Raw genomic sequence first — 19,367 nt, forward strand, 5'->3', positions numbered from 1 at the left:
GTATCTTAGCATTGAGTTCCTTGACTATCTTAAGGAATGTGGGATTGTCTCACAATTGACACCTCCCAGAACACCACAGTTGAATGGTGTAGCTGAGAGGCGCAATCGAACCTTGTTGGATATGGTTCGTTCCATGATGAGTCGAGCTTCGTTACCAATCTCTTTCTGGGGGTATGCCTTAGAGACTGCCGCCCATATCCTTAATCTAGTCCCTACTAAAAAGGTTGCCAAAACACCTCACGAGATGTGGACTGGGAAAGTTCCCAATTTGGACCACATCAAGATTTGGGGTTGTGAATCTTTCGTGAGGCGTGAGACTCATGATAAGCTTGAACCTCGAAGTGAGAGGTGTATTTTCATCGGCTACCCACAGAGATCCTTTGGTTACCTCTTCTACAGACCCAGTGATAATGTGGTTTTTGTAGCAAGAAGAGGAGTCTTTCGTGAGAGAGAATTCATAAGCCAAGGGGACAGTGGGAGGCAAATTGACCTTGAAGAGCTTCAAGAGTCAAGTGGTGAAGGAACCTCAAATGCTATCGACCAACCTGAGGAGGAAACTCCTGTTGATCCGATAGATGAGTCTGTACCTCCAAGATGTTCCACTAGGGTGAGGAACACACCTGATTTTTATTATAGTTATCACATCACCACTGAAGGTGATACATTTATTAGTGATAGTACACTAATAGATTTGGATGAACCTAATAACTACAGGGAAGCCATGGCAGGCCCTGAGTCTGCTAAATAGAAGGAGGCTATGGACAGCGAGATTCAGTCCATGTATGACAATCAAGTTTGGAACTTGGTTGACAATGTGCCAGGTCGTAAGACAGTTGGGTGCAAATGGATCTTCAAGAAGAAGACCGACATGGATGGGAAGGTACACACTTATAAAGCGCGACTGGTTGCGAAGGGCTTTACTCAAACTCCGGGAGTTGACTATGATGAGACCTTCTCACCAGTAGCTAAGATTAAGTCTATTAGAGTATTGTTAGCCATAGCTGCATTTCATGATTATGAAATATGGCAAATGGATGTCAAAACCGCTTTCCTTAATGGAAAGTTGGCTGAGGATGTTTACATGGCTCAACCAGAGGGTTTTGTCGATACAAGATACCCTAATAGAGTGTGTAAGCTTGATAAATCCATTTATGGATTGAAACAAGCATCTCGCAGATGGAATCTTTGCTTTGATGAGAAAGTCAAAGAGTTTGGCTTTTCTAGGAGTGAGGATGAGTCTTGTGTGTATGTCAGGGCTAGTGGGAGCATAGTTAGCTTCTTGGTGTTGTATGTGGATGACATACTTCTCATAGGAAACGACGTCTCAACCTTGCAGGAGGTTAAGTCCTGGCTTGGGAAGTGTTTCGCTATGAAGGACCTTGGAGAAGCTGCCTATATCCTAGGGATAAGGATATTGAGAGATTGGAGTAAGAGACTAATTGGACTTAGTCAAAGTACTTATGTGGATAAGGTACTGAAGAGGTTCAGTATGCAAGATTCCAAGAAAGGAGAATTACCAATCCAGAGTAATGCCAAGCTGAGTAAGACTCAGAGTCCGAGTACAGAGGCTGAGATAGCTGAAATGAGTCATATACCATATGCTTCCGATGTGGGCTCGATCATGTATGCTATGACTTGTACTCACCCTGATGTGTCCTTTGCTTTGAGCATGGTCAGTAGATATCAAGGGAACCCTGGCAAGGCACACTGGACAGCGGTAAAGAACATTCTCAAGTATCTGCGGAGGACTAAGGATTGGGTCCTTACCCTCGGAGGCAGTGATGACTTGAGAGTGGAAGGATATAGCGATGCTAGCTTCCAGACTGATAGGGATAATTTCCGCTCTCAGTCAGGCTGGGTCTTTATCCTAAATGGAGGGGCAATTACTTGGAAAAGTTCCAAGTAGGAGACAATAGCTGATTCTACTTGTGAATCAGAGTACATAGCAGCAAGTGAAGCAGCTAAGGAGGCGATATGGCTAAAGAACTTCATCGGAGACCTTGGATTTCTACCAGCTATAAAGGAGCCAATGGAAATTTTCTGTGACAATGAAAGTGCGGTTGCTTTGGCTAAGGAACCAAGAGATCACGGGAGATCTAGGCACATTGACAGAAAATACCATTTCATCAGACATCGAATAGAAGAAGGACTCCTCGTGGCTAAGAGGGTATCATCAAATGAGAACCCGGGAGATCCCCTCACGAAGGGACTGAGCAGGGTTAAGCATTTACAGCATGCGAGGCGCATTGGGCTGAGGGATGATATTAGTTTCAATAATTAGATTCCTGAAACTTGTAAAATGTAATTGACATTTGATGATAAATAAAAGTTGTTATTTATTTATGAGTAAGGTGTTACTATCTTGTGTTGATTGTTTACTATGTTTCAATTTTGCATGTTTTTACTTCCAGAATAATTATGTTATTATTCAAACCATCCACAGTCAGTCAAACTTTGGAAGTAAGTATTGATTTAAGACTGTCATGAATTTGGCTTGTATGATTTGTCTAAAAGTGCTTTGGACAATGCAATGGTTGCTACAACATTCATGAGTACTCATAAGGGCTGAATATTGGATCCAACCCACGCTCACTTGCATCACTTCATGGAATTTATCTCGAGTGATCGTGAGACGGTAATATCATATAAATCTTCAAACCTAGAGATATGAGTTGTTGACTATGAGTTGGTTATTCATTGATTGCACGAAAACGCATTGGTAACTCGATGTCATAAAACGTGCCTTTGTGAATAATTCAACAAGTAGTTAGTACAAGCATATCAGTCGAAGTTTATCTGTTCCTTCTAGAAATAGAAGCGATATCTGGGCCCCTCGATGATTTGGTTTTGACCTATGTACCGGGCCCAGTCAGAACCTAATTGATGTGTTCAATTTAGTTCTATGTTGAAACAAATCAGAGATCGAGAAACAAATGTTGGACAATAAGTAAGACCATGTTCCATGTGTTTGTCCGGCTGATGTCATGAGAACAGAGGATTATATGATCACTTATCTTAAATGGCGTATCATCATCATCTCAGTTCCGAGAGACTTTGAAAGAGCTACGATTGCTAGTCGGATTTTGAAGTCATATTTGCAAATATAGTTATTAGACTTATCCAAGTGGGAGACTGTTGGATATAGTGTCTAAGTCCATAACTTTATTTGGTATGTACTTGACCCGACCCGGCATGGTCCATTTGGGTTGCATGGCATTGCAATACTTGGATAGACTAAATGAGAGAATAAGGCACTTATGATTATTAATATATTATAAGTTCTAATATATTAATAATAGTATTATTTAATTAGTATTGATCAAGTATTAATCTAGGATTAATTTGGTGATCAAAGTGAGACTAATTAAATATATAGGGTTGATTATGACAATCATCAATTCTTTTATGGTGGATTAATGATCCATGGTTTATGGGTTATGGATGTAACCAAATGGAGCTCCATGGATAGTCCATGGGAGTTACAAATCCATGGGTCATGGGAAATCAAGAGTCATGACAATTAAGGGCATTCATGTGTAAACCCTAATTGTGACAACACTATAAAAGGAACCCTATGGCTAGCAAAATGGTGAGCTAGTTAACCTAGTGTTACTAGAGAGGGCATAATCGATTTTGAGTGCTAGAAGTATTCTCTCAAGTTATTCCAAGTCTTGTGGTGTTGTGTGAAGCATTTGAGGCACAACATTTGGGGTGCTAGGCTCACAAAGTCTTGAAGGAATCCAAGCAACAACAAGGTATGTATTTCTACTAGTTTTATGTTCTATGTAATCCCCATGCCATGCTAGTTAGGAAATAACATTGAAAAGAAATTTGCATGTATATAGAGAAAACATAGATTCAAGGTTATTAGGGTTGCATGTACACTTAGGAAGTGTTAGAATGCTCAAAACCCATCAGTGGTATCAAAGCCTAGGATTGTTTTCTGTATACTTGATGCAAAACTGCTTAAAAATCGAAAATTCTGCACTCTGACGACTGGACTCGCCGAGTCCATGGGGAGGACTCGCCGAGTCCATGAACAAATTCATCCTACTCGACGAGTAGAATAATGCACTCGACGAGTAGGAGCGTGCTGGGCAGTTTTTTCGAGTTTTGTTGCTGAAAATGGATTAAGATCATTATCCCAATCTGTTTTGGACTTGTAAAATCTGTTTTTCAAAATGATAATGATTATGTTAACCCATTTTACATGACTTTTATCAATTTTCAAGTATTGTATATGTTTACATGATTTTCTTGAAATTGCTTGACATGAATTTGTGTTCATATGAGTTTAGAAGATCATAGGAATTATGTGTAACCTCCATGTGTGTTTAATTCATGATCTTAATGGCTATGATGGTGTCCATAACTTGTCCTCAAGTTATGGATAACCAAAAGTCACTTCTTTTAATTATGATTAAAGAACTAAAGAGGTTTCATAAAATGAAGAGTCTTCATTTTTTATGAACCATTAAAACTCATAAGTTACAAATTGAAGAGATTGAAGAGACTTGGAATAGTTTCAAATCTTGCCCTCAAGTTTTGGAATTTGAAAAGTCTTACACTTTAATACTTTAATTCCAAATTAAACCTTAGATTTTTAAAAAGTTTAAAAATCAACACTTATACTATTATTATAATTTTATTATATAGATATGTATAAGAATATGTCATTCTTACCGTTAGTAGGCCTCATTCACGAAGTCGGTCTATAAGGGGGGTATAAGGTTGTTGCCTATAAAATGGTGACTTAATGGGTGTCCACTCTCACCCACCGCTTCCTTGATCGGTGGAGGGTCGTTAGCCGAACGGGTAGGATACGACTTTAAATACTCGTTAAAAGTATAATGAATTATAAAGTAACTATACATTATAAATTCCCAATCTTAGTTACTTTAGGAAAATGTGAAATTGGTGCTAGCCCATAAAATTACACTTTGTACCTTACCAAGTCGTTAGTGGAGCGTGTGTGGTTAACCGGCACACTAACATGGACTAGTAAGAGTGGCAAAGGGTAACTTGACCTTATTATAGATCGGTGGAGCGTGTGTGGTTAACCGGCACATCGATTAGGTAATATTGTTAAGGGTACCAAGTCAATTTGTATGGTTATTCACACCTTGTTTGTGATCCTCGGCATCCCAGTCACAAACTTGAGAGGGCACAATCGAGATTCAAACATGCCATTGAAAAGTTCAATGTATCTCAAAAGATCTAGGAGTTTCAAAACCAATAAAACCTAATAATAAAATATTTCGTTCTTATGGTGGAAATTGGTAAATCGTCATTTACCTACCTTCAAATATTTTATAGTATGGATTACGGCATCCCTCTTCCAACTATAAATAGTTTGTTGGATCCTAGCCTTAATATTTCATTTGGGTGAATTATTAAGGATTCCTAATCTAATGAAACTTGTCTTTCTTTCCTTTCAGATGTCTTCCAACAATGTTTCTGGCTCAAACCCAACAGGCTCCTTTTCCCTTATGAACTTGTGTGGTAAGGTCATCTTTGATGGATCCAATTTCAATGAGTGGATCAGAAACATCATAATGATTACCCGCTATGAGGACAAAGAATATGTCCTCGATAGGGAGCTTAAGGTTGTGAATGAAGCCACTGCTACTCCTGAAGAGTTTGCGGAGTTTGTTGGACATGAAAAGGATGCTACTAAAGTAGCATGCATCATGATGGCCACCATGACTCCTGAACTTCAAAAATCCAATGAAGATTTCTACCCCTATGAGATGCACCTGGATCTGATGGAAAGGTACCATCAGAGCGCGCGTCAGGAGAGGTATGAAATCATCTCCTCCATGATAACCGCAAGGATGAAGGATGGTGAACCCATCACCAGTCACTTGCAGAAGATGCAAAGGGTCGTTGACCGGTTGCTGAAGCTAAATGTTGACTTTCCTGAGGAAATGGCGATTGACATCATTCTCCATTCCTTACCTCCAAGTTATGATCAGTTTCATATGACTTATCATATGAACAAGGAGGAAGTCACACTTAGCAAACTTCAAGGACTCTTAAGGACAACTGAAAATGGCCTTAAGGGTAAAGCGGTTGCTACTTCTACTCCTTCAACAGCCCCTGTTCTGGCTATTGGGCAGGGAAAGGGTAAGAAGAGGAAAAGCCCTTCGAAGGGTACCAAGGGTAAGACTCTTGATGGTTCCTCTTCAAGTGGGACAAAGAAAGGTCCCATTACTCCTTCTTCAAACCCAAAGGAAGCACAGTGCTTCTATTGCCAGGATAAGGGACACTTCAAGCGAAGCTGCCCTAAATATCTACAAGATGTAAAGGATGGGAAGGTTAAACCCACCCATGTTGTAGACAATCTAGGAAATAATGTGTTGTATATTGATTCTTCAGATATCTTGGATAAAGCATCCTTGTGGCATTGTCGTCTTGGACATGTTAACAAGAAGCGCATAGGCCAACTCCAAAAGGATGGAGTCTTGGAATCATTTGACCTCAAGTCAGATGATAGTTGCGAGTCTTGTTTACTTGGAAAAATGACAAAGTCACCCTTCACAGGTACTTGTGATAGGGGTGAAGGTTTGTTGGACCTTGTACACACGGATGTGTGTGGGCCCTTCAGAGTTGCTACAAGGGATGCTAATCGCTATTATGTGACTTTTACTGATGATTACAGTAGATATGGATATATTTACTTAATCAAGCATAAGTCAGAAACCTTTGAAAAGTTCAAAGAGTTTAAGCAGGAAGTGGAGAATCAATTGGGCAGGAACATCAAGATGCTCTGATCCGATCGAGGAGGAGAGTATCTTAGCATTGAGTTCCTTGACTATCTTAAGGAATGTGGGATTGTCTCACAATTGACACCTCCCAGAACACCACAGTTGAATGGTGTAGCTGAGAGGCGCAATCGAACCTTGTTGGATATGGTTCGTTCCATGATGAGTCGAGCTTCGTTACCAATCTCTTTCTGGGGGTATGCCTTAGAGACTGCCGCCCATATCCTTAATCTAGTCCCTACTAAAAAGGTTGCCAAAACACCTCACGAGATGTGGACTGGGAAAGTTCCCAATTTGGACCACATCAAGATTTGGGGTTGTGAATCTTTCGTGAGGCGTGAGACTCATGATAAGCTTGAACCTCGAAGTGAGAGGTGTATTTTCATCGGCTACCCACAGAGATCCTTTGGTTACCTCTTCTACAGACCCAGTGATAATGTGGTTTTTGTAGCAAGAAGAGGAGTCTTTCGTGAGAGAGAATTCATAAGCCAAGGGGACAGTGGGAGGCAAATTGACCTTGAAGAGCTTCAAGAGTCAAGTGGTGAAGGAACCTCAAATGCTATCGACCAACCTGAGGAGGAAACTCCTGTTGATCCGATAGATGAGTCTGTACCTCCAAGACGTTCCACTAGGGTGAGGAACACACCTGATTTTTATTATGGTTATCACATCACCACTGAAGGTGATACATTTATTAGTGATAGTACACTAATAGATTTGGATGAACCTAATAACTACAGGGAAGCCATGGCAGGCCCTGAGTCTGCTAAATAGAAGGAGGCTATGGACAGCGAGATTCAGTCCATGTATGACAATCAAGTTTGGAACTTGGTTGACAATGTGCCAGGTCGTAAGACAGTTGGGTGCAAATGGATCTTCAAGAAGAAGACCGACATGGATGGGAAGGTACACACTTATAAAGCGCAACTGGTTACGAAGGGCTTTACTCAAACTCCGGGAGTTGACTATGATGAGACCTTCTCACCAGTAGCTAAGATTAAGTCTATTAGAGTATTGTTAGCCATAGCTGCATTTCATGATTATGAAATATGGCAAATGGATGTCAAAACCGCTTTCCTTAATGGAAAGTTGGCTGAGGATGTTTACATGGCTCAACCAGAGGGTTTTGTCGATACAAGATACCCTAATAGAGTGTGTAAGCTTGATAAATCCATTTATGGATTGAAACAAGCATCTCGCAGATGGAATCTTTGCTTTGATGAGAAAGTCAAAGAGTTTGGCTTTTCTAGGAGTGAGGATGAGTCTTGTGTGTATGTCAGGGCTAGTGGGAGCATAGTTAGCTTCTTGGTGTTGTATGTGGATGACATACTTCTCATAGGAAACGACGTCTCAACCTTGCAGGAGGTTAAGTCCTGGCTTGGGAAGTGTTTCGCTATGAAGGACCTTGGAGAAGCTGCCTATATCCTAGGGATAAGGATATTGAGATATAGGAGTAAGAGACTAATTGGACTTAGTCAAAGTACTTATGTGGATAAGGTACTGAAGAGGTTCAGTATGCAAGATTCCAAGAAAGGAGAATTACCAATCCAGAGTAATGCCAAGCTGAGTAAGACTCAGAGTCCGAGTACAGAGGCTGAGATAGCTGAAATGAGTCATATACCATATGCTTCCGCTGTGGGCTCGATCATGTATGCTATGACTTGTACTCACCCTGATGTGGCCTTTGCTTTGAGCATGGTCAGTAGATATCAAGGGAACCCTGGCAAGGCACACTGGACAGCGGTAAAGAACATTCTCAAGTATCTGCGGAGGACTAAGGATTGGGTCCTTACCCTCGGAGGCAGTGATGACTTGAGAGTGGAAGGATATAGCGATGCTAGCTTCCAGACTGATAGGGATAATTTCCGCTCTCAGTCAGGCTGGGTCTTTATCCTAAATGGAGGGGCAATTACTTGGAAAAGTTCCAAGCAGGAGACAGTAGCTGATTCTACTTGTGAATTAGAGTACATAGCAGCAAGTGAAGCAGCTAAGGAGGCGATATGGCTAAAGAACTTCATCGGAGACCTTGGAGTTGTACCAGCTATAAAGGAGCCAATGGAAATTTTATGTGACAATGAAAGTGCGGTTGCTTTGGCTAAGGAACCAAGAGATCACGGGAGATCTAGGCACATTGACAGAAAATACCATTTCATCAGACATCGAATAGAAGAAGGACTCCTCGTGGCTAAGAGGGTATCATCAAATGAGAACCCGGGAGATCCCCTCACGCAGGGTTAAGCATTTACAGCATGCGAGGCGCATTGGGCTGAGGGATGATATTAGTTTCAATAATTAGATTCCTGAAACTTGTAAAATGTAATTGACATTTGATGATAAATAAAAGTTGTTATTTATTTATGAGTAAGGTGTTACTATCTTGTGTTGATTGTTTACTATGTTTCAATTTTGCATGTTTTTACTTCCAGAATAATTATGTTATTATTCAAACCATCCACAGTCAGTCAAACTTTGGAAGTAAGTATTGATTTAAGACTGTCATGAATTTGGCTTGTATGATTTGTCTAAAAGTGCTTTGGACAATGCAATGGTTGCTACAACATTCATGAGTACTCATAAGGGCTGAGTATTGGATCCAACCCACGCTCACTTGCATCACTTCATGGAATTTATCTCGAGTGATCGTGAGACGGTAATATCATATAAATCTTCAAACCTAGAGATATGAGTTGTTGACTATGAGTTGGTTATTCATTGATTGCACGAAAACGCATTGGTAACTCGATGTCATAAAACGTGCCTTTGTGAATAATTCAACAAGTAGTTAGTACAAGCATATCAGTCGAAGTTTATCTGTTCCTTCTAGAAATAGAAGCGATATCTGGGCCCCTCGATGATTTGGTTTTGACCTATGTACCGGGCCCGGTCAGAACCTAATTGATGTGTTCAATTTAGTTCTATGTTGAAACAAATCAGAGATCGAGAAACAAATGTTGGACAATAAGTAAGACCATGTTCCATGTGTTTGTCCGGCTGATGTCATGAGAACAGAGGATTATATGATCACTTATCTTAAATGGCGTATCATCATCATCTCAGTTCCGAGAGACTTTGAAAGAGCTACGATTGCTAGTCGGATTTTGAAGTCATATTTGCAAATATAGTTATTAGACTTATCCAAGTGGGAGACTGTTGGATATAGTGTCTAAGTCCATAACTTTATTTGGTATGTACTTGACCCGACCCGGCATGGTCCATTTGGGTTGCATGGCATTGCAATACTTGGATAGACTAAATGAGAGAATAAGGCACTTATGATTATTAATATATTATAAGTTCTAATATATTAATAATAGTATTATTTAATTAGTATTGATCAAGTATTAATCTAGGATTAATTTGGTGATCAAAGTGAGACTAATTAAATATATAGGGTTGATTATGACAATCATCAATTCTTTTATGGTGGATTAATGATCCATGGTTTATGGGTTATGGATGTAACCAAATGGAGCTCCATGGATAGTCCATGGGAGTTACAAATCCATGGGTCATGGGAAATCAAGAGTCATGACAATTAAGGGCATTCATGTGTAAACCCTAATTGTGACAACACTATAAAAGGAACCCTATGGCTAGCAAAATGGTGAGCTAGTTAACCTAGTGTTACTAGAGAGGGCATAACCGATTTTGAGTGCTAGAAGTATTCTCTCAAGTTATTCCAAGTCTTGTGGTGTTGTGTGAAGCATTTGAGGCACAACATTTGGGGTGCTAGGCTCACAAAGTCTTGAAGGAATCCAAGCAACAACAAGGTATGTATTTCTACTAGTTTTATGTTCTATGTAATCCCCATGCCATGCTAGTTAGGAAATAACATTGAAAAGAAATTTGCATGTATATAGAGAAAACATAGATTCAAGGTTATTAGGGTTGCATGTACACTTAGGAAGTGTTAGAATGCTCAAAACCCATCACTACCAACTCTGGAACCCATCAATCACAGACTCACGTCGTGAGCTGCCTGACAGCCTCAGATTTTGTGTCCCGAACTTGTAAAATCCGTAACGTTCGCGTACGAGCTCCGATTTCTATGTTCTTTATATGCACACGTAGGCGAGATTATGCTCTACAACTTTCGTTTAGACTCCGTCGGCTAATTTTGAATTTATTTTTAATAATATATTTTTAACAGGCCGGGACTGGAAAAGTCCGTTAAAAATCCATAACTTCTTCATCCGACGTCCGATTTTGTCTGTCTTTTTACCGTTGTACTACTATTGTTGAGATCTTCGATTCTCGTCAAGGTTGCGTTGGTTAAAGTTGCTCGATCTCTATTTCGAGTTTTTATATGTCTACTGCTATGTCTAAAACTTCGAAAAATCATAACTTCCTCATACGAAGTCAGATTTGGGCGTTCTTTTTATGTACGTTTACGGTTTAATGATATCTACGACTTTCATTTAGATACCTAAGGCTGAAAAGTATTTTATTGAAATTTCGTATTTTACGCTTAACAGTATTTTGCCGGTTTTGTTGCGCATTTTTGATTGGTCATAACTTCTTCGTTATAACTCGGATTTTTGTGTTCTTTATATTTTTGAAAACCTTGATACGATATCTACCACTTAGTACATTCACATTGAGGTTTTCGAACATTTCATTTTTGGCGTCATTCCTATTATATTAAGATAGGTTACCAAACTCGACTTTGGATTGTTACATTGATTCGAAATATCGGGTTGTTACAACTACCATGTGGACCAATGGCCCATATGTCATCCATGGACACTATAAGCCATTACCATATGGACGAATGTCATCCATATGTCAACCATAGACACCATAAGCCACTACCATGTTGACCAATGGCCCATATGTCATCCATGGACACCATTGATGGGTTTTTGAGCATTCTAACACTTCCTAAGTGTACATGCAACCCTAATAACCTTGAATCTATGTTTTCTCTATATACATGCGAATTTCTTTTTCAAGGTTATTTCCTAACTAGCATGGCATGGGGATTACATAAAACATAAAACTAGTAGAAATACATACCTTGTTGTTGCTTGGATTCCTTCAAGACTTTGTGAGCCTAGCACCCCAAATGTTGTGCCTCAAATGCTTCACACAACACCACAAGACTTGGAATAACTTGAGAGAATACTTCTAGCACTCAAAATCGGTTATGCCCTCTCTAGTAACACTAGGTCATGATTTTGCTAGCCATAGGGTTCCTTTTATAATGTTGTCACAATTAGGGTTTACACATGAATGCCCTTAATTGTCATGACTCTTGATTTCTCATGACCCATGGGTTTGTAACTCCCATGGACTATCCATGGAGCTCCAAATGGTTACATTCATAACCCATAAACCATGGATCATTAATCCACCATAAAAGAATTGATTATTGTCATAATCAACCCTATATATTTAATTAGTCTCACTTTGATCACCAGATTAATACTAGATTAATACTTGATCAATACTAATTAAATAATACTATTATTAATATATTAGAACTTATAATATATTAATAATCATAAGTGCCTTATTCTCTCATTTAGTCTATCCAAGTATTGCAATGCCATGCAACCCAAATGGACCATGCCAGGTCGGGTCAAGTACATACCAAATAAAGTTATGGACTTAGACACTATATCCAACAGTCTCCCACTTGGATAAGTCTAATAACTATATTTGCAAATATGACTTCAAAATCCGACTACCAATCGTAGCTCTTTCAAAGTCTCTCGGAACTGAGATGATGATGATACGCCATTTAAGATAAGTGATCATATAATCCTCTGTTCTCATGATATCAGCCGGACAAATACATGGAACATGGTCTTACTTATTGTCCAGCATTTGTTTCTCGATCTCTGATTTGTTTCGACATAAAACTAAATTGAACACATCAATTAGGTTCTGACCGGGCCCGGTACATAGGTCAAAACCAAATCATCGAGGGGCCCAGATATCGCTTCTATTTCTAGAAGGAACAGATAAACTTCGACTGATATGCTTGTACTAACTACTTGTTGAATTATTCACAAAGGCACGTTTTATGACATCGAGTTACCAATGCGTTTTCGTGCAATCAATGAATAACCAACTCATAGTCAACAACTCATATCTCTAGGTTTGAAGATTTATATGATATTATCGTCTCACGATCACTCGAGATAAATTCCATGAAGTGATGCAAGTGAGCGTGGGTTGGATCCAATACTCAGCCCTTATGAGTACTCATGAATGTTGTAGCAACCATTGCATTGTCCAAAGCACTTTCAGACAAATCATACAAGCCAAATTCATGACAGTCTTAAATCAATACTTACTTCCAAAGTTTGACTGACTGTGGATGGTTTGAATAATAACATAATTATTCTGGAAGTAAAAACATGCAAAATAGAAACATAGTAAACAATCAACACAAGAGAGTAACACCTTACTCATAAATAAATAACAACTTTTATTTATCATCAAATGTCAATTACATTTTACAAGTTTCAGGAATCTAATTATTGAAACTAATATCATCCTTCAGCCCAATGCGCCTCGCATGCTGTAAATGCTTAACCCTGCTCAGTCCCTTCGTGAGGGGATCTGCCGGGTTCTCATCTGATGATACCCTCTTAGCCACGAGGAGTCCTTCTTCTATTCGATGTCTGATGAAATGGTATTTTCTGTCAATGTGCCTAGATCTCCTGTGATCTCTCGGTTCCTTAGCCAAAGCAACCGCACTTTCGCTGTCACAGAAAATTTCCATTGGCTCCTTTATAGCTGGTACAACTCCAAGGTCTCCGATGAAGTTCTTTAGCCATATCGCCTCCTTAGCTGCTTCACTTGCTGCTATGTACTCTGATTCACAAGTAGAATCAGCTATTGTCTCCTGCTTGGAACTTTTCCAAGTAATTGCCCCTCCATTTAGGATAAAGACCCAGCCTGACTGAGAGCGGAAATTATCCCTATCAGTCTGGAAGCTAGCATCGCTATATCCTTCCACTCTCAAGTCATCACTGCCTCCGAGGGTAAGGACCCAATCCTTAGTCCTCCGCAGATACTTGAGAATGTTCTTTACCGCTGTCCAGTGTGCCTTGCCAGGGTTCCCTTGATATCTACTGACCATGCTCAAAGCAAAGGCCACATCAGGGCGAGTACAAGTCATAGCATACATGATCGAGCCCACAGCGGAAGCATATGGTATATGACTCATTTCAGCTGTCTCAGCCTCTGTACTCGGACTCTGAGTCTTACTCAGCTTGGCATTACTCTGGATTGGTAATTCTCCTTTCTTGGATTCTTGCATGCTGAACCTCTTCAGCACCTTATCCAAGTAAGTACTTTGACTAAGTCCAATTAGTCTCTTACTCCTATCTCTTAATATCCTTATCCCTAGGATATAGGTAGCTTCCCCAAGGTCCTTCATAGCGAAACACTTCCCAAGCCAGGACTTAACCTCCTGCAAGGTTAGGACGTCGTTTCCTATGAGAAGTATGTCATCCACATACAACACCAAGAAGCTAACTATGCTCCCATTAGCCCTGACATACACACAAGACTCATCCTCACTCCTAGAAAAGCCAAACTCTTTGACTTTCTCATCAAAGCAAAGATTCCATCTGCGAGATGCTTGTTTCAATCCATAAATGGATTTATCAAGCTTACACACTCTATTAGGGTATCTTGTATCGACAAAACCCTCTGGTTGAGCCATGTAAACATCCTCAGCCAACTTTCCATTAAGGAAAGCGGTTTTGACATCCATTTGCCATATTTCATAATCATGAAATGCAGCTATGGCTAACAATACTCTAATAGACTTAATCTTAGCTACTGGTGAGAACGTCTCATCATAGTTAACTCCCGGAGTTTGAGTAAAGCCCTTCGCAACCAGTCGCGCCTTGTAAGTATGTACCTTCCCATCCATGTCGGTCTTCTTCTTGAAGATCCATTTGCACCAAACTGTCTTACGACCTGGTACATTGTCAACCAAGTTCCAAACTTGATTGTCATACATGGACTGAATCTCGCTGTCCATAGCCTCCTTCCATTTAGCAGACTCAGGGCCTGCCATGGCTTCCCTGTAATTATTAGGTTCATCCAAATCTATTAGTGTACTATCACTAATAAATGTATCACCTTCAGTGGTGATGTGATAACCATAATAAAAATCAGGTGTGTTCCTCACCCTAGTGGAACGTCTTGGAGGTACAGACTCATCTATCATATCAACAGGAGTTTCCTCCTCAGGTTGGTTGATAGCATTTGAGGTTCCTTCACCACTTGACTCTTGAAGCTCTTTAAGGTCAATTTGCCTCCCACTGTCCCCTTGGCTTATGAATTCTCTCTCACGAAAGACTCCTCTTCTTGCTACAAAGACCACATTATCACTGGGTCTGTAGAAGAGGTAACCAAAGGATCTTTGTGGGTAGCCGATGAAAATACACCTCTCACTTCGAGGTTCAAGCTTATCATGAGTCTCACGCCTCATGAAAGCTTCACAACCCCAAATTTTGATGTGGTCCAAATTGGGAACTTTCCCAGTCCACATCTCGTGAGGTGTTTTGGCAACCTTTTTAGTAGGGACTAGATTAAGGATATGGGCGGCAGTCTCTAAGGCATACCCCCAGAAAGAGATTGGTAACGAAGCTCGACTCATCATGGAACGAACCATATCCAACAAGGTTCGATTGCGCCTCTCAGCTACACCATTCAACTGTGGTGTTCTGGGAGGTGTCAATTGTGAGACAATCCCACATTCCTTAAGATAGTCAAGGAACTCAATGCTAAGATACTCTCCTCCCCGATCGGATCGGAGCATCTTGATGTTCCTGCCCAATTGATTCTCCACTTCCTGCTTAAACTCTTTGAACTTTTCAAAGGTTTCTGACTTATGCTTGATTAAGTAAATATATCCATATCTACTGTAATAATCAGTGAAAGTCACATAATAGCGATTAGCATCCCTTGTAGCAACTCTGAAGGGCCCACACACATCCGTGTGTACAAGGTCCAACAAACCTTCACCCCTATCACAAGTACCTGTGAAGGGTGACTTTGTCATTTTTCCAAGTAAACAAGACTCGCAAATATCATCTGACTTGAGGTCAAATGATTCCAAGACTCCAGCCTTTTGGAGTTGGCCTATGCGCTTCTTGTTAACATGTCCAAGACGACAATGCCACAAGGATGCTTTATCCAAGCTATCTGAAGAATCAATATACAACACATTATTTCCTAGATTGTCTACAACATTCACGGCTTCATATATACCATCACAAGGTAATGCTTTAAAGTAAAATACATCATTGTAATAAACATTAATAGCACCATTTTTATTATCAAATGAAAATGAAAAACCTTGTTTGTACAAGCCATTAAAAGAAATAATATTTCTCGCCATTTCGGGCGAGTAACAACACTTATTCAAATCTAACATTAACCCATTATTAAGCACTATAGAATAAACTCCTATCTTGGTAACAGGTGATGCTTTCCTGTTGCCCATGACTAAGTTTATCTTCCCGTGCTCCACTTGCTCACTTCTTCTTAGTGCCTGCAAATCAGTACAAATGTGAATACCACAACATGTATCAAGCACCCAAGAATTAGCATTAGATGAGTTATTAGACAATATTGTGTAAATACCTGCATGGGTGGGTTTAACCTTCCCATCCTTTACATCTTGCAGATATTTAGGGCAGCTTCGCTTGAAGTGTCCCTTATCCTGGCAATAGAAGCACTGTGCTTCCTTTGGGTTTGAAGAAGGAGTAATGGGACCTTTCTTTGTCCCACTTGAAGAGGAACCATCAAGAGTCTTACCCTTGGTACCCTTCGAAGGGCTTTTCCTCTTCTTACCCTTTCCCTGCCCAATAGCCAGAATAGGGGCTGTTGAAGGAGTAGAAGTAACAACCGCTTTACCCTTAAGGCCATTTTCAGCTGTCCTTAAGAGTCCTTGAAGTTTGCTAAGTGTGACTTCCTCCTTGTTCATATGATAAGTCATACGAAACTGATCATAACTTAGAGGTAAGGAATGGAGAATGATGCCAATCGCCATTTCCTCAGGAAAGTCAACATTTAGCTTCAGCAACCGGTCAACGAACCTTTGCATCTTCTGCAAGTGACCGGTGATGGGTTCACCATCCTTCATCCTTGCGATTATCATGGAGGATATCATTTCATACCTCTCCTGACGCGCGCTCTGATGGTACCTTTCCATCAGATCCAGGTGCATCTCATAGGGGTAGAAATCTTCATAGGATTTTTGAAGTTCAGGAGTCATGGTGGCCATCATGATGCATGCTACTTTAGTAGCATCCTTTTCATGTGCAACAAACTCCGCAAACTCTTCAGGAGTAGCAGTGGCTTTACTCACAACCTTAAGCTCCCTATCGAGGACATATTCTTTGTCCTCATAGCGGGTAATCATTCTGATGTTTCTGATCCACTCATTGAAATTGGATCCATCAAAGATGACCTTACCACACAAGTTCATAAGGGAAAAGGAGCCTGTTGGGTTTGAGCCAGAAGCATTGTTGGAAGACATCTGAAAGGAAAGAAAGACAAGTTTCATTAGATTAGGAATCCTTAATAATTCACCCAAATGAAATATTAAGGCTAGGATCCAACAAACTATTTATAGTTGGAAGAGGGATGCCGTAATCCATACTATAAAATATTTGAAGGTAGGTAAATGACGATTTACCAATTTCCACCATAAGAACGAAATATTTTATTATTAGGTTTTATTGGTTTTGAAACTCCTAGATCTTTTGAGATACATTGAACTTTTCAATGGCATGTTTGAATCTCGATTGTGCCCTCTCAAGTTTGTGACTGGGATGCTGAGGATCACAAACAAGGTGTGAATAACCATACAAATTGACTTGGTACCCTCAACAATATTACCTAATCGATGTGCCGGTTAACCACACACGCTCCACCGATCTATAATAAAGTCAAGTTACCCTTTGCCACTCTTACTAGTCCATGTTAGTGTGACGGTTAACCACACACGCTCTACTAACGACTTGGTAAGGTACAAAGTGTAATTTTATGGGCTAGCACCAATTTCACATTTTCTTAAAGTAACTAAGATTGGGAATTTATAATGTATAGTTACTTTATAATTCATTATACTTTTAACGAGTATTTAAAGTCGTATCCTACCCGTTCGGCTAACAACCCTCCACCGATCAACGAAGCGGTGGGTGAGAGTGGACACCCTTTAAGTCACCATTTTATAGGCAACAACCTTATACCCCCCTTATAAACCGGCTTCGTGAATGAGGCCTACTAACGGTAAGAATGACATATTCTTATACATATCTATATAATAAAATTATAATAATAGTATAAGTGTTGATTTTTAAACTTTTTAAAAATCTAAGGTTTAATTTGGAATTAAAGTATTAGAGTGTAAGACTTTTCAAATTCCAAAACTTGAGGGTAAGAATTGAAACTATTCCAAGTCTCTTCAATTTGTAACTTATGAGTTTTAATGGTTCATAAAAATGAAGACTCTTCATGTTATGAAACTTCTTTAGTTCTTTAATCACAATTTAAAGAAGTGACACCATCATTGTCATTAAGATCATGAATTAAACATACATGGAGGTTACATATAATTCCTATGATCTTCTAAAAACTCATAAGAACACAAATTCATGTCAAGCAATTTCAAGAAATCATATAAACATATACAATACTTGAAAATTGATAAAAGCCATGTAAAATGGGTTAACATAATCATTATGATTTTGAAAAACAGATTTAACAAGTCCAAAACAGATTGGGATAATGATCTTAATCCATTTCCAGCAACAAAACTCGAAAAACTGCCCAGCACGCTCCTACTCGCCGAGTGCGTTATTCTACTCGGCGAGTAGAATGAATTTGTTCATGGACTCGGCGAGTCCTCCCCATGGACTCGGCGAGTCCAGTCGTCAGAGTGCAGAATTTTCGATTTTTTAAGCAGTTTTGCATCAAGTATACGGAAAACAATCCTAGGCTCTGACACCACTGATGGGTTTTTGAGCATTCTAACACTTCCTAAGTGTACATGCAACCCTAATAACCTTGAATCTATGTTTTCTCTATATACATGCAAATTTCTTTTTCAAGGTTATTTCCTAACTAGCATGGCATGGGGATTACATAAAACATAAAACTAGTAGAAATACATACCTTGTTGTTGCTTGGATTCCTTCAAGACTTTGTGAGCCTAGCACCCCAAATGTTGTGCCTCAAATGCTTCACACAACACCACAAGACTTGGAATAACTTGAGAGAATACTTCTAGCACTCAAAATCGGTTATGCCCTCTCTAGTAACACTAGGTCATGATTTTGCTAGCCATAGGGTTCCTTTTATAGTGTTGTCACAATTAGGGTTTACACATGAATGCCCTTAATTGTCATGACTCTTGATTTCTCATGACCCATGGGTTTGTAACTCCCATGGACTATCCATGGAGCTCCAAATGGTTACATCCATAACCCATAAACCATGGATCATTAATCCACCATAAAAGAATTGATGATTGTCATAATCAACCCTATATATTTAATTAGTCTCACTTTGATCACCAGATTAATACTAGATTAATACTTGATCAATACTAATTAAATAATACTA

This window comes from Lactuca virosa, chromosome 7 (assembly GCF_052849685.1).
Source record: "Lactuca virosa cultivar CGN04683 chromosome 7, Lactuca_virosa_CGN04683_v6, whole genome shotgun sequence".
Classification (NCBI taxonomy): domain Eukaryota; kingdom Viridiplantae; phylum Streptophyta; class Magnoliopsida; order Asterales; family Asteraceae; genus Lactuca; species Lactuca virosa.